This window comes from Buteo buteo, chromosome 21 (genome assembly GCF_964188355.1).
Source record: "Buteo buteo chromosome 21, bButBut1.hap1.1, whole genome shotgun sequence".
NCBI classification, from domain to species: Eukaryota; Metazoa; Chordata; class Aves; order Accipitriformes; family Accipitridae; genus Buteo; species Buteo buteo.
Window position 1 is genome coordinate 24514111 of NC_134191.1, and position 12273 is coordinate 24526383.

General features: G+C 41.5%; 1 protein-coding gene across 3 annotated transcripts in view; it reads left to right on the forward strand.

The window, feature by feature from the left end:
• The window catches only part of FBLN2 (fibulin 2), a 118058-nt gene that overhangs the window by 20899 nt on the left and 84886 nt on the right, over nucleotides 1–12273 (forward strand). The gene's annotated exons all lie outside the window — the stretch shown is intronic.

The following is a 12273-nucleotide window of genomic DNA, read 5'->3' on the forward strand; positions in this document are numbered from 1 at the left end:
AATAACTTTGTTTGAGTGCTGGCTTTGCTTTGTGCCTTGTGTTCTGCTAGTTGCAAAGACTGTATTTGCTGTGTTTCTCTTTGATTTTGTACTTTGTTTTCAGATTTACTTTCTAACTGTTCATCAGACTCTAAAGCTCTTGCTAAATATCTTCTGTTTGATAGAGTTTAAAGACTTAAGTAGATAGGGACGGATTTGCTTTGTTAGTTAAAACTGCTAAAGCTGTGTCTACTCTGCTCATGGACAAAGCTTTTTGCAGTATGGATTTTTTTCACAAAATACTCCATAAGCAACACATGTGTTTGTGCTATTAGTCAGATCTTCATGGACTTTTTTTTATCTTCTCCTCAGAAGTGAGCTTCTTACAAAAACAATTATTTTTAATGCTGCATCTGGCCTTTTGACTGGGAATTCAGAGAGCATTTTACCTCATGTACTGAAGCGAAAGTTAGGTTTGTTTTTGTTAATGTAAGTCAAGAAGTAGCAATGATTCAGTGTGACAGGCTGAATGTGAGCCATATGAGCCGAGCTGCACAAGCATAAAGGATGATTGTGCTGCAAAATATCTCCAAGTAATTTAGATTTTGACACACTTACCACTTCTTAAGTTGCATTTCCCCCTCCCCGCCACTCCTGCCCTTCCCCCACCATCCAGGATCTGATGTGATGGAAAAATATATGCATTGTCTGTGGGAATAGTAATGGTTGGGCTAAAAGTGCTTTTGCTTCTGCAAATTTTATTATAGCAATAATGCAATGTGAGAGCTTCACAAAGAGATGATAATAATTGTATTTGCTTACGTACATAGTCTTAAATAATGACTTTATGGGCTTAAATAGCTCAATTTTTAGATGATAATTCTTATCACTTAGAGCGTGTGTCATCTGCTTATCTGTTGCACTAGCGGGTTTTGATACGCACCGGTATATAGTAGTTTTCTGATTTAAGAAGTGTAACTTTTGAATCGAGCTGCTGGAGCACAGCTCACACGCAGCTCCCAGTGCGTGTGACAAGAGTTGCATGTTAGGGAGGACTGCTTGTCCCCAGGAAGCCCAGAGAACCGGGCAGAGTGCCACTTGAGTCCCACTCTTGGGTGGAGGATTTTATAATGCCATTTATTTCCAATTAAGCACTATTGATTTCTTTTGTGCGTGTTTTATTTTTTTGTTGTAGACTTTTTTTTTAATCTGTGGTTTCTCTGTATGAATGACAAGTGAAGGCTGTTTTAATGTTGACTCAAATGATACATACTTATAGCAGGATTTTATGTCCAGCCTTTTTATTGATTAAACATCTGCATGTCTTAGCATTTGAATGTAGAAAGGAATAGCAAATGGTAGTTCATTTCTGGCTAGGATTTCTTACCAATATGTGAAATGCGGGGTGGGGAGCCATGTGTGTATGTGTGTGTGAGTGTAATATATTAGTGTAACATCTATAAAATAAGACATATTTTAATGGCTTTTAAACTTGAAGATTGAGTTCTATTCTCTTAGGAAGTGTATCATGCAGATACAACAGACACATACTGGGGTAAATGAGAACAGAATTTGGTTTTTCAGTGAATCTGTTCTAACCCACTGGCCCAGTCCAAGCCTTCCCCTGAAGTTATTAGAAAGGACCCTGCTGACACTGATGAAAGTGGGGATGAAGCCAGGCGTTAAGATGGTCTAGATTTTGAAACGCCTTTGCTGTTCAATGTTGAATGTGAAGTTTTTCAAGAAGCAAACAAAAAAAAAATACATTGGATACTATTTTTAAGGCAAAATCCCAGCAAAATGTCTGTCATCAGGTTCCAGATGATTCCTTGCTTCACTTTAACAATGAGCTATCCGTTATATGGTCTTTATTTATGGAATGTTAAACAGTTTCTGGCATTACTGTGCCCCTGCAGGAAGAACAGATGGTACTTTTGAATGAGTTTTGCTATGGGATAAAATGTTCCAGGTCTTCAACAGATCATATCCATCTGTAAGAAAGGAATAGCATTTGTGTAAAATAAACAGGGTAGAGTCAAACAACTTGAAATCCTATACTGAAGGAAGAATAGTGGCTGTAGACTGAGGTGGTAGTACACATTGGAAGGTAACGTGGAAAGCTATTGCTTAACATTGTTTTAAAGGTGAACACTTATTTTGGTTAAACATCCCAAATGGGAAATCTGATATATCAGAACTTGGAAGGCAGTGGTCAGTATATAACATGGTCAATATATACTGACAGTAGTCTGTGTATAACAGGAGTATGTTACATTTATAATCAGACAGATTGGCTACGTCTTCATCTTGTCTCCATGCAATAAAGTTCTGCCTTGTTTGATTTATAGAGCTTTGGCTCTCTGAGAATAGTGTGGAAGCAATGAAGACCCAGACCCTGACAGTCCTTATCATGTCAGTGTATAATGTAGCCAACCCTACAGAACTTAGCAGAACATCTCCATCGTGATGCACCCTCCATAAAAGTTAGTTTTATAAGTCAAACAGAGGATTGGCAGAATTGTGAGAAGTTGCACCACTTTCCTTCTCCATTCTTCTAAATGACCAGGAACTGCTAGGATGATGGAATCTATCATTTTTCAGAGCTCTGCTGCGATTCTTCCAGCTGGCCTCTCAGGGAATGATTGCTTTCTCTTCACTGGCCTCTGCGCTTCTGTGGTCCACATTCGGTGAAGGAATATCCCCTTCAGTTTATCTGTCTGTCTTGCAATTCTATAAATTTTGTTCACATTCCCTGTAGAGTTCTCCTTTGCAAATTGAAAAATCACTGGCTCTTCAGCTTTATCTACTTGAAAATAAGGTAATTAATCATGTAAGGTCCCCGTATGGTGCATAAAGACAAGCTCACATCTTGAGGGGGCAATCCATCCATCATAAACAGATTATCAGTGAGAGTAGTTGCTCTCTGAAGTTTTAACCACCTCTCCACTGACTGTAGAGGAAGCTTCATCAGTGAGGTAACTTCTAGAAAACTGAAGTTAAACTGAACCTGTGATCTTTAGAGAATTTAAGTTCATGGTCCCCTTTGTTCTATTCTTGTTCTTTGAATACCCAAGATCACTGTATCAGCAACTTGCTTTTAGAATTGATTCTGCAAAGTAGTTGTACCTTTATATTATTGGAAATCTAGTGAAAATCTTCCTTCTCCCAGCCTCCAAAATCAGTCAGCTGGGTGTGAACGTCTGACTGGGCTGCCAAAGTGTTTAAAATCATTCTGGGGTGAGGCAAGGTTGTGCTACAGGAAGGCTCTCTGCAGGTGCCTCTTTCTGCCGGACGGCTGCATGTTAGTCAGGCCTTGGAGGCTGTATTTGTGGAAGCACTAACAGAGGAATTTGAGAGAGGACTGGAAAGCAGGAATACCTCTCATTTCACTTTCTTTAGTTTCCTCGGTGTTTGTTTTGCTTTGTTTTGTTTTGTCTTGGTTTTTAATACCAAATGTTCTGTGATTTGGGGAGACTTTATCTTTTACATATTAGTAACTTAGTCATCTTAATTTTTCTTGCCAGTCATGTGCTGGACTGTGCATAACTATGGTGGAGGGAGGGAGTATCAGCTCATTCTTCTTCCATTGTATTAATGATTTCTTTCCCCTTGCATAAATCATCTTTACAGTTGCAGGATTTCTTCAGCTGCAAAATAAAATAGCTTCCTTTCCTTCCTGGAGAAAAGTGACCAAAACATACATATGTGTTTTAATATACCAAGACCAAACAAATTGTGTGCACTAGTCAATACCACCTTCATGGAGTATTGTTCATTGTAATGAAAATCAGATTGAATTTACTGTTTGGTTAGTGCATTCAACAAAAACAAGATGTTGTGAAAGGAAAAGAAGTATTTGTATTGTTTAAATTATATGCAACTCTATAAGGTAACATATAAGAATATTCAATCAGCATTTTATGTTAGTGGGAGTACATGCATGTGCATCATTTAATGCAAAACCCAACATTCTCATCAGCTGATTGCTCTGGATTCTCTCTCCAGCATCAGAGGAATACCTGGGTGTGGCCTGACATGAAAAGCAGAGTTAACATTTTTATATATATATATAAGTGTTTTCATTTCCCCAAAATTTTATATGAGAATATGGGGCTGGCTTGCTTCTCAGTATATTTGAAAGGAGCTGCCTTTTTCTCAGAAATGTTGGAGAAGTCTGGTTGGTTTCTTCAGTGATGACACTGGTTCTCTTCTGGGCAGCAGTTAAAGTAAAATCTCCATTTTGTTAGATACCTTAAACCCATTATATGTTCCCCATTACAACAAAGCCAAATTTTGCAGTATCAGTGTTTCTGGATTGCTGAGATTTCTAATTTTGACTGTTCTGCCTTTAGTTGCAAGTATCATGGGTTTACTTGTATTTGTTGATGATCAGTAACTTAAAATATTCAGGAGTATGTGTTGCATATTTACACAGCAGATCATACTAGCTTTCTGTGGTAATAGAAAAAGTAATGTATAACTTACAAAGTAAACAAGACTTGCTCTTCTAATATTGTTCTGGTTTGTAGGGTAAATATGGTACAGAACCACAAATCATTATGAACGCAAGAACTACGTTTGGGCATCTGAGGGCAGAAGTTGTCTAGATGTATTTAGACATATGGCAAACTATCTGTTGGTGATCACCGAGTATGTCAGTTTGAGTTTCTGTACAGTATACAGAAAAAAACCAGTGCTCCTATCTGCGGGAAATTATCCTCCAAATTAAGGTTGCACCTCAGACAGTTTGGTTCTGGTCCAAAGCTACTGAAATCAGTGGAAGGAGTTCAGGATCCAGGGTTCCACAGGTGCAGCAGACAAAAGGGTTGGACACCTTCCTTAAAGAGCAAAAGCATTCCAGGGGAGTACAAGAAGTATGTGTATTTTTGTTTCTATATCTGTTTATGTTGAAACCCTTCAGCAAGAATTAGTATTAGATACTTTGCTTTTATGAGTTTCAAAGTACTGGTCAGTGCTTTCATTTTATGACAGCCTCTTAATAGCTTTAACTCAGGTTGGTTATAAATAAATTTGCTTCTCAGAAGAGAAGAGGTCTTATCACTGAAGAAATGAACCAGAGTTTCTCCAACATCTAGTATGATGCCTCCTCTGAAACACTTCTCTAGATTTTAATCTTCACCAAATGAGGTAGCATTACTGGCCTTGGCATCTCTTGAAAGATAAATAGGACTCAGAGCACTACCCATCAAGATCCTCTCTGGCAGAGTACCGATTCTGTCTGTCTGTAGGAGCTAGACGTCTTCCTGGTCAGCATCAAGTTTGGTTCATATAATTGTGTGCTACAGCAGATATACTAAAAGGTCCAAGCAGTGTGTGTATTGGGTGCATGGGACCCTGACCTGCTTGTCCCATCACCTCAAGTACTTGCTGGCCGCTGAGGAGCAAAACCTTCCTCAGCCTCATGCCTAGCCAGTGAAGCACAGGCTAGTTTACATTCCAAAAATGGGAGTCACACAGCAACTCTCAGCTTCTCTTACACAACCTTTCACAGTCTTTGAAGATCAGTGAAGAATAAACACAGAGTGGAAGATGGGAGGAATTGCAAGCATAACTTCTATTAGTTACATCAGGCATTATTGTTGTCTCTGAATGATAGGCTCTGAGATGAAATAGCAAAGCAGGCATCTTTTCGCATTTTGGTATCCAACAAACCAAATTCATTCCATTATCTTTTATGGAAAGTTTGTGCAGGAACAGTTTTGATTGATGGATTACATCTGTGGCTGCTGACTGATTAGCAGCGTGATAGATGTAGCTTCATTTACAGGGATTTGCTTTCATTCATAAGGAAAAATAGAAGGTTTCTTTCCAGCACATTTTTTGCATTAAAACTTTTCAAAGTGCTCAACAAATGGTAGGCTTTGATTTCCATTTGTTTAATGCCTGTGGTAATTAACATTTCTGTGAGAACATTTTAACCAAATGTTCTAGTTTTTCCTCCATTAAAATAATAATTTCTTGCTTTAGCTAAAGAATTTAATTGGTATATATAATAACCCTGATATGGGATTTCTTTTGTCACCATATGAGAGGAAACTGTTCCTGAGGAACGATCATTGTTGCTTTTTCTGGACTTCATTAATTTATAATTGGCAATATGCCTCATGGTACATCCAGTCCACTTATTACAGATATGCTCTGTCTGCAGTCCATTGTCTCATGGCGTGGGTGGAGATAGGGCATGTATGTGAGTGCAGAAATAAATCTGAGTTCCTTTTCTTCATACCAAAGAATATCTGGGCAGATACTCAACCAGATTAATTAGCTGGACCTTTTTCAATGCAAAATTACAAGGCTGGATCCTTAACCCAGCCTGTCTTTGTGGAGTTGATTTCTAAACCCTATCTCCTCCTTCGTGGCTTGTAGAAAACCGCAAGATTGGGAAATCAAGAAATGGGGCTGAGAGGCAGCAAAGCGGAGATGACTATTTAGTGATACCGGTACCGGTTTATGTTGGGAGATGCATCCACCCTTGTATTTTTTACACCTCCATTTCATCCTGTATCCATGGTTCTTGTGTGCAGGTTCAGGCACAGACTGGCCTCTGGCTTTGGAGGTCCTCTGCAACCTGTCCTGCAGTGAAGCTCAAAGATTTTGGTTCATGTCAGGCTTACTCTAGATAAGCCTTATGGGTAGAAGTAGTGGTCAGGACAGTTATTTCTTCTTGTGCTGCTTATTCTTGTCCCTGCCTTCTAACAGGAAGACTCTCTGTTCAGATTAGAGCACAGCAAACTCTCAGGATCACTATCAAGGGAAGAACTAGCAAATCTGGGATGATTCCAGGAGTAATACTGTGCTCAGGGCGACATAGAGGGCTGAAAATTTTGCAAATGAAAAATTCTGAGAACACTTACTGTAACAAAGAAAACGCAATCCCAATGACTCAAGACAGAGATACTTCCTCAAAGTGTGAGGTGAAGGTGAAGACGACAGCAATGATGCCTCCAAAACCTGGAGAAGATTGCAAGCAGTGGTGTGCTTGCGATGGATAAATTTGAGCTAGCATTTTATCCACTAGTTACAATAAGCTAAGGAGTCTTCCTTCTCCGGTTTTCCCCCCCAGCCTTTGTCCAGAAGAATAGGACAGAGAATGCCCTCTCTGTATGGAACAAAGACAGTGATGGCCTTGTGTGCTGTCTCTAAGTGTTATTTATTTAAGAGCCAGAGTACAGGCAGGACAGTGGGTGTGCAGAGGTTCACCTACTGTCATGCAAGTCTCAGCTAGGTGCGTTCTGCAGCTGGGAGAATGGAAGATGTATTTTCTCAGCTGTGGAGCAGAGCACAGCTAATGAAAGGAGTTGGTTTGTTGCTACAGTTGGCTGCTGAGAGCACGTTTACTCTCTTGAGGGACAGATTTGGATCCTGTTGAGTCATAAAGGAAAAGAGTTTGATCTTGTGTCCTTCTGGGGATTTTGCCACATTGTGAAAAATCATTGTGCCTTTTGAGGGGAACATGTCAAGATTCACAGTCTGCTCCTAGGGAAATCCTGACTGTAGACAGCAACTGTATGTGTTGTGGATCAGAAGTGGTATGTTGACAGAGCTCTGTATAAAAGTTATGGAGAAACTGTGAACCAAATTAGTAAGAGACTATAAAATGTTCACTGTACAATATGTGTTATTTTCACCTCATCAGCAGATAGAATTTCATTATTAATCCTGACAATGACAAGGCCTGGACGCATTTACTGAAAAATTATTTACTATGAACTTACTGTATTGACATTTTGTTTTGATATTCATTTGGAATTAATTGGCAGACTGAAGCAAACCCCTCCGAGTTACTCTGGAGAGTCTCAAATCAAATTCTTCAATTCTGAGGCTGAAGTGCAGGCGATGCAGGAACCGCCGCTCCTCTGGCTGGTGAGCAGTTTTGCCTCACAGGTAGACTGTGGAAAACTGTGTTGCAGTTCCCTTCAGTCTTCCCTCAATGAAAACAGTTGTTAATTATTTCCAAATTGGCATATGGCGGTGCACAGGGCCGGAAAGGCCACTTGCTAAGCTGTCAGTTAAATAGTAGGCTTTCTTTTGCCTAATTTGTATTTTAGGGTGGGGGTGGGGAATTGTCATTTTCAGCTGTTCTGAAAGGGCTGCCTGAAATAGGTAGACAGTACCCCAGTGTGCTTCTCTTTAATGCCCAGATGCTCCAGCCAACATAATTCCCAACATAAGGAGAAGATCTGTACTACTGACTGTCACTGCTTAAGGCAGTGGGGTTCAAAGTGCTGGCAGGACTCGTGCATGATAGAAGACTGGATTAAGAAAACAAACAAACTCAAAGCTTAGATCTGTTCCTTACAGGAAGTTCTAAGTAGCATCGTAGTCATTTCATTGAGGAAAGAAGAAATGGGGACAGGGGATCACGGAGGGAGTGGAAATGAGATGCTCAGGTTTTGCATGCCACTGTCCTTGAGGTTGCAGCTGTTTTTTTCCTTGGTGAGAGTCAGCAGCAGCCCTGCAAATACATGAACTCTCTAAAACACTGGGAAGGGGCAGAGGACTGGGGTATCCTGGAGGAAGATTAGGGAAAGAAAAGAGAAGAGAGAGAAATGTAATCCAGGACCTTGAAAGGATGCTTTTTGAGAAGCACCATTATGAGACTCTGCAGGGGTATGTTCTGCTTGAGTTACTTACGGTTTCTTGCCAAAAAGTATCTAAATAATGGGGAGCATAGTGGAAACTAGAGATTTGTTTCTTCCTGAGAGGGAAGGGAGGAGTGCAGCTCTTCAAGTAAATGAGAAAACTCCTTTCCTTCACTCACCAGAGCAGCTACCAGTATTGACAGCGTTCACCTGAGCCCAGAGCATTGAACTGGTGCTGGTGACAGGACCTGGGGCAGGAGCTGTGCTGCCACATCTCCTGCGGCTGTCTCCACATGTGTGCGGCTGCTCGAGGTGCTGTGGAGCTGAGGGACATGCTCTGCTTGCCTGCTGCCAAAAGAGCGCTCTCTGTGCAAATTAGTTCATAACTTACGAGCTTTGACAAGTTTTTGTTGGCTGTGCCTTGGGAAACGTTTCTGAGTGGCTGTTGCTGAGTTTGCTTTTATCTTATCCCAGATTTTTTTGGCTGTTGTGGAAATAGCTGGATTATTTAATTGTGTTTTTGAGATGCATATATAGTCACCTGAAACTTGGTGATGTAAAAAACCCCCAAAATGTGTATCAATAACAAACACATTTATTTTCACTAAAAAGGAAGAGTTAGGCTCTGCAGAGCTGTGTGACCCTGGCCCAGCTGCAAGTCCATGCTGAGCCTACTGTGCACGGACACTGCACTTGCATTGTCCTGAGAGAAACTGAATCTTAGTTGGTTTGTCAGAGATTCCGTGGCAGTGCGCTTGGCATGTTTCAGCTGCCGTAGTCGCCCTGTCCATGCACAGCCCCTTTGCTGAGCTCTCCACCGCCAGCGTGTCAGAGCTGGGACGAGGACCAGCCACGTGCGCTGGGTGAGACGGTGTTTCTTTTTGCCTCCTTTCCCCCATGTGAGTCGTTTCTTGTTCCTCTGCAGCTGCCATCCTCCCACTGAGTCACTTTGGATCTGCTGCAGTGGCGACTCCCAATGACACAGAATTTTACTCTCCAGTGAGCCAAGTACCTGCCCTGTTATTTTTGGGCTGATCTGGGGTGAGGGGGAGCACTGACACAATAGACCCAAGGCATGATTCTCCCCTCCTCAGCTCTGCCCTGTCATTCACTTGGAAAAAGGCTGTTTTCACTCTCCGGGACTTTAAAAATGGCTTCAAAAGCTGCACATTCTGGAAGAATACGTCCCAGAGCTGCCTGGTCACTATTGCTAATGCTTGGCTACTTCAGCTGAAATACCTTGGGTGATGCTTTTCCATTACTGCAGCGTGTCAGGTTCCTGTTTGGATTTGAGCATGGGGAATGTCCTGGAGAGCATCGGGAGCATCTCTGCCCAGGGGCGCTTCTGCTGGAAAGGGAGGTCTTATCGGAGCCACTTTTGGGAAACTGCGTGAGTTTTGATCCTGTGCTGCTTGCTCCTTGTTTGTCCCACTCTTGAGTTCTCTGTTGAATTAAGTAATGATCCTCCGGACTCCCAAATGTCCATTTTTTAAGCTTTTCCATGAAAAGAGGGTTAACAGTAACTGATTTTTTTATTGAAAATAAAGCTGAGGAAAACCGCCTGCAAAAGCTATGACTTCTGAAAACAGGCTGATTTCGCCAAGAACTGGAGTGTTGACAACACTGAAGTGACTAAGCATCTTGTGCTTTACTTTCGATAAGAAAAAGCAGCTCGTTGAATTTGGATTTACACTGGGGTTTATCTTGCCTCTCTTTTCTTTCTCCCCAATCCAGGTGCCCTGAATGAGAAGGCTGGCTTCAGCTCATCTCAAATTCCATTAATTAGCCGGCAGAAGTGACTGCTCTGTGCACTGTATGTTGCATAAGAGCAGTAGAGGAAACCCGTCTCCACTTTTCATTCATCCGTCTGGTGAATAGCACTTTAGTTACCTCTGCTAGGGAGATGGGCTGGGAGCAGCCAGCAGCAATCCCTTCCAGTACTTGGTGAGATCACAAGTTTCCGGATTGAGAGGGTGTGAAAGGAAGAGCTAATCCACTGGCTGGCACAGCCGAGTCAGGAGTTACCGGGTTTAGTTGTTTTTTTTTTTTTCTGTTTTTCATACAAGAAAGATCTCTCACAAATTTCCATTTTCTCTTGCATTTAAAAGGGATTGTTTTTAAATTGATATTTCCTTCCGTCCCCTCCCTTCTTCCTCCCTTAGTCTAAACTATGACCGCAGCCATTTAAGAGCTGCTGGCAGCTGCAGCAGACCAGAGAGGTCTGGCTGGGGAGAGGTGCTAAAATACACAGACCGGTGAAATATGTTAGCCTTGTTGTTCGGTGCGGGCGTGCACATGCGCTTCAGCCTACCACTGTGCTTTTTACAGTGCTTTCACCAAAGCGATAGAGAAGAGATTCAACATCACAGACCAGGGCTGTGGTTGGTCCCTGGCTACGTACAGCCTGAGCCTGGAGACCCAGTTTGGACTGGGTAGCACTGGGAGACCAGGAGAACGGTTCATAGCTGCTCTGTGGCTTGATGAACTTGCTTTGTGCACAGGTGGCGAGTGCCACTACAGGATTTGCTTTCTCACAGTTTAGGGCATAGACAGACTTCTTTTTTGTATGCATGAAACCTGGGCGTAGATTAAGGGATGAACTAAGCGGCTAACCCCCACAGCTGCACTCAGCAGAGAGTGTGCTCCCAGTACATGGCACGGGAGGGATCGCACAGCTGTATGCCACCTTCTGCTTTCACATCAGCCTTGCATCTGGCCCTGCACATTGTTCAAAAGCAGAAGATGTATATCAAAAGAGCATTTCTATTTTTACCATCCTTGAAAAGGGCAATTTAGTGAGGAATTGAGAGTTAGGATGGAGAAAAGAATTGTTCTATCTAAACCTGTTTGTAGGGATCTGCAGCAGATTAAATCGCAGGTACATCTTCAAAGCTGGAGGTCAGCAGGTTCTCATGCAGGTGTTGTACTCTGCAGTGGGCTGAATTTATTCTGTTTATTGCTTTTTGTTTATAAATGGCAGTCTCTTTTTATTCCATGAACATTTGAAAGAAAGCTCTTGGTCCTGCAGTATCTCTTCCATACATGCACACCTTCTCCAGTTGTTCTGCCTTCTCTGGGGCAACTGTCACACAGAAATATGGTGTTCGTGTGAAGTCTTTGAAGGAAAGCGCCTCCTGTCACCTCTGCTTACCTAGAATAAGCTTTCTGGTTCAGCACTGAAGTGAAACCATCTGGAAAAAGAATCTCCTAATAAAATACTCCTCTTAATTTAAAGAAGTTGCACATTTAAAATGTCTAGATCTTCTGTGGGAACACACTGGTTTCATCAACATTTTCAAGTAATACAGCTGAACTGTTTTAATCAAGTCAACATTCTTCCTTTCGACTTTATGTTATGGCTTTGATTGAAGTAAATCACTTTGAGTATATTGTTTTGCAAAAATGTCAGAATTTATAACTTTTTGGCCCTAAATTGAATTGAAGTAAGCATTTTGAAATCTTGTTTTGTTCTACCCACTTCCCCTGCCAGGAGACAGGAATATGATGTTTTTCAGCCAGTGTTAGTTATAATTTTGATGGTATTTGCTGTGAGCCTTGGATGTCCTGTCACACAGATACTGGTTTCATCTGCAATGTGAAGCATTCTCATTTCCTTTTCCATGAAGATGTGTGCCTGTAGTTCATGTTCATTTGGACTCTTACTTTTTTAAGCTGGTTTTCCATTAGGTGT